This window comes from Pollicipes pollicipes, unplaced genomic scaffold (assembly GCF_011947565.3).
Source record: "Pollicipes pollicipes isolate AB1234 unplaced genomic scaffold, Ppol_2.1 Scaffold_2555;HRSCAF=2994_pilon_pilon_pilon, whole genome shotgun sequence".
Taxonomy (NCBI): domain Eukaryota; kingdom Metazoa; phylum Arthropoda; class Thecostraca; order Pollicipedomorpha; family Pollicipedidae; genus Pollicipes; species Pollicipes pollicipes.
Window position 1 is genome coordinate 23020984 of NW_023596136.1, and position 4259 is coordinate 23025242.

A 4259-nucleotide genomic window follows, 5' to 3' on the forward strand; every position below is an offset into this window, starting at 1 on the left:
CAGGTGTTCTCTTCAGCATTATGGCAGAGCCGCCATTTAGAGAACACGATTATAAGGAGCAAAAGATATGGTGTAATAAGACGCGCGGTACAAAAAAAACTTGGCGACAGCTCTGTTCATATTCAGTGAGAGCAGCAAATCACGAAGCCTTGTGTACAGAGGATTGCTGCACAAAACTGTGACCTCAATATGCCCACCCCTCCCCTCGCCGGCGCACACAGGTGTGACGCACTGTTCCGGTGCAGGCCGACAGATAGCGGCTATCTGTCGGCGCGGCGCGACACATAGCCGCCATATGCAGCGATTCCGCGACTCCGTGGCGCAACGGTAGCGCGTCTGACTCCAGATCAGAAGGTTGCGTGTTCAAATCACGTCGGGGTCAGTACGGTTTTACCCAGTCAAAACGGCGTTGCCGTACCAGACCAGGAAAGTGCGGGATGCCGTTGACGTTGAACATGCTTCCCCTCATGTGTGGATAAACCTCGCCGGACGTTCCGCTCCTCCTCTGTGTATTAACTTCGCGGGCACCGTGGCGGATGACGTGTCAAACATGTGGAAGAGTGGGGCAGCGTTTTATCCGTACAACTGTGCCGTATGGTATCAGAGTACGGCACAGATGGCGGACAGTGCAGGGATCTCTGCGTTTTGTCGCAAAGCGACCATTTCAGAGAGGCTCCGGCGCGTAAGTATTGTAAAATACAAACAACGGAAACAGTTTATTATCGGGTTACTTGTGGTCAGTTGTGGTTGAGCAAATAGGGCCTGGGCATACAAGGGTTTGTAAGAAGGGGCTACATCTTATGATTTGATCCGTGTCCCATATCTTGGGGTCTGGCACCTATCCGGTAACAAAACGCCTTCAGTGATGATGAATCATGCAGCAGTCGCATAACAATGGAAATCCACAGCAGACATACTGTGGCAAAAAAACAATGTGGGTGAAGGATGTGCGTGGACGAGATCACGACATAGCTGTGTTTCTGAACGCCGTCATGTGCCTTTTGACTCCCTTTCTTTCAAAAATCTGTAAGTGCAAAGGTGAGCAAACAGGTAAAGTATATTCGACAACTACTGCGGCGCTACACAGCTTTATACGTCAAAATATGTCGGCGATCCTTAACAAGACGTGCAACGCCAGATCCGTGAACACGCCCGTGACTCCGTGGCGCAACGGTAGCGCGTCTGACTCCAGATCAGAAGGTTGCGTGTTCAAATCACGTCGGGGTCATCCTGCTTTTGCCTCAGCATTTATGTTGCCAGGCCAGGACAGGTTGGTGCGCTGCTCACAGTGAGCAAACTTCACATGTTCTAGCGAGTCTGTCTCTACCGAGCTCTACCGAGCTCGAGTCTGTACCACGCCGCCACCACATCGCACAAAACATACAAAATGATTAAAAATGCATGATACATAACTCCACATGCTCTACCCAGTCTCCCGAACTCTACTGAGTTCGACGCGCTACCACGCCGTCACCGCATCGCACAAGATTTTCTTAATAAAGGCGGCCAGTCTCAAAGTGGCCCTATCAATCTGGGAGATGTAAAGCCTTAACCTTATTAGTGGTATTTTCGACAGCATGCTATTTATGTCAAATTTTTGTCTACATTGACTGTAGACTTGATAGAGGTTAGCTACTTATATGTGATGTAATTTCAGTGCTAGAAGTCGAGCACCATGATGACTGCTGGCCAGACGTTGTCGCCAGATCCTGTCGTCGATAGGTGCCGTGCCTTAATATGCTGACGCATTCACATTGCGTAAGTTTGAATCCGACGAAGCCTAAGTTTGCATCCGCGGTACGCCTTTTATGTATAAATATGAAATGTCTGAGAAAACCATCATCCGGGGGTAGTGAAAAGAAAATGGCAGCGTACCTCGGAACACATTACATATTCTTTTATTGATTTGCCACATTGCTTTTAACCGCAACACTACCATGGGTGGTTGATTTGAAAAGGCTGCTGTGTCAAGCTTCGTGTTGTCATTGATGCACGGAATTAGATGTAGCCGATGACTACCGGGGGAGGGAGTTTTTTTCAGTTCGGAGGCTTTGTCTCCCCTGCCCCCCCCCCCCCCCCCACAAACACTCAACTTGTGTTCCAGCCCCTAACTTTGGAAAGAAAATGGAACCAATCCGGGAAGAAACCCGTTTCAGGCAAATTTTGGGGTAGGTTTCTTCATTTTCACTGCCCATCCCCCCTCCCTCTAGCCTCATGTTACGAAGCTACGCCTCTGATGATCATATCCTTTATCACTACCCAGTTTTGGATTCTTCTGGTGAACCTGTGCACCAAAAAGCGTTTCAGGTACCCGTGTGCCGTACGTATGGTATAGAAATCGTAATTTTGGCAGCAGTGGCATAAAGCTCGCAGAGACGTAGCCAAGGAGAGGGCCGGGGGTCGTGTCCCCCACCCCCGCTCTGAGCGAGGAATTTTGCGCTAGATACTGGGTGATTGTGCGGGAATTCGGTCTAAATTTTCAGGACTTTGCGGCAAGTTCGACGTCTTGCCCCACCCACCCCCCCCCCCTCGAGGAAAATTTTGGTTACGTGCTTGGTAGAAAGAAGTTCGCATCGGGCATCATGATGATGGCGACGAGACTAGTTTTCTTCACTTGTTTTGCTTAATGTCAGCTTCGAAATCTTTTTATGTTTGTTTTCTTATGCGCCGTTCATGTCTGCAAATGCCCACGAACAGCAGACAATGCTATCGTGCCCACTTTTTTTCATAACTCTATGTGCGATCGGTCGAAAGAATTAGCCACATTCGGTATGCAAACCCGAAAACGACCGTAGAGGCTTCGGAAACAAGGTCACAGAAAATGACCTTTGAGTTACTAATTGAGACGATGGCGTCTATGGAGTAAGAAAGCTGCTGAAGGTAAGAAAAACACAAAAGGCCGCACAAAGGCTTCAGCTGAACATAACCTATGACGCGTGCTAGAACGAGGCAGACGATATAACGTGCGTTCGGGGCAAGAAAAGTTCAGCACCTTTGTTTGATTCTCGATAGCATTTTTCTGCTCCCTCAGTCCAGGTGGTCAGCAGGACCGTCTTAACCTTTCAACCTGTACCAGCAGTTCTAATCAGGTAGCAGGTGCAATGGCGCAGAGTGAGTAACGCAACAATGTATCCAGAAGTGCAGGAGAGCTTCCTCGGTAGCAAGGGAGCGGTGTAGAAGCGGTGGAACAAATGACGCGTTGTGGCTAAAGAAGGTTAACCACGGTTATTCCAGTTCTCGTATCGCGAATAATCGATCTGTAATACACCATGGGGGAGCACTGGCTTAGCGACGTCATCAGGCAAACATTGGTGAATATCTTGAGAAACTTCGACGTTTCGGGGCCGTGCTCGTGGATGCAATCCCATCGACATTCGCACTCTTTACTATGAGTACTGCCGCGAACCGTTGGGGTGTTTCATAATTTACAAAAATGTTTGGTTGACAGCGTCGCATAGTACCTTGTGGTGTATGGGTTATTTAGAACATGAGTGCTCCCAATGTCTAAAACCGGGGGCTGAGCGAAGGTTGTTCTTTCTCATGTTAAAAAGTCAAATAATTTATGCGACCCGGCATACCAAATCTGGTCACCTCGAGCGATGTTCGATATCGATGCGCGCACTGTATCTGAATGTGCCTTATGCACTACGCAATCACTTGGCGGCATGTGCTGTTCCGAACGCGCAGAAAGGACTCAAGATATGAGAAAGTTGGAGAAGGTCACATCACATTTAGGAATCATGTATGTAGTTTCCTACTCAGCCGGAGTGGGGTTCTATTCCCGCCCTTAATTCTGAGAAGAAAGTGGGTGAAATCCGAAGAAAAAGAAAACTAAAGAAGACAGAATTCCGGCCATCTTACCGACTCAGCTCTGCATTCAACACATTTCGCAAAGCTGCACACCCAGCTGCGTTGCATTGTATCGTACTGTATTGCGCTTCCAGCCGATGTGTCCACAACGGGTGGTGTAGCTGTGTCTGCGTCACCCCGGCCAGCAATACAGCAAAGGGGAAGTGGGCTTTTTAGGATAAGGCTTGTTTGTTTACCAGCGTTCTTGCTCATGATTGCTGTATCGCCGGTGCGTGAAGGATTGTTTGTTCGAAACCCCGCGACCGCGAGACGCCAGACTCAACTGAAACTGACGGGTTGAGCACAATGATCTAGAATGAAGAGAGTGATAAACGCGATAGCAAATCACTGAACAGTTCCGATTATGTCTTTTTATGCATTCCATCTCATAACGCCTTTGTTCGTATCAC

The 4259-nt window shown here is 48.5% G+C and overlaps 2 non-coding genes across 2 annotated transcripts; both read left to right on the top strand.

Moving 5' to 3' along the window:
- Positions 1-310: 310 nt before the first annotated feature.
- TRNAW-CCA (transfer RNA tryptophan (anticodon CCA)) lies at positions 311-382 on the top strand. The gene has a single exon. It is a non-coding gene; the product is annotated as a tRNA-Trp (tRNA).
- Positions 383-1156: 774 nt separating this feature from the next.
- On the top strand, positions 1157-1228 carry TRNAW-CCA (transfer RNA tryptophan (anticodon CCA)). Its single transcript has one exon. It is a non-coding gene; the product is annotated as a tRNA-Trp (tRNA).
- Positions 1229-4259: the final 3031 nt, after the last annotated feature.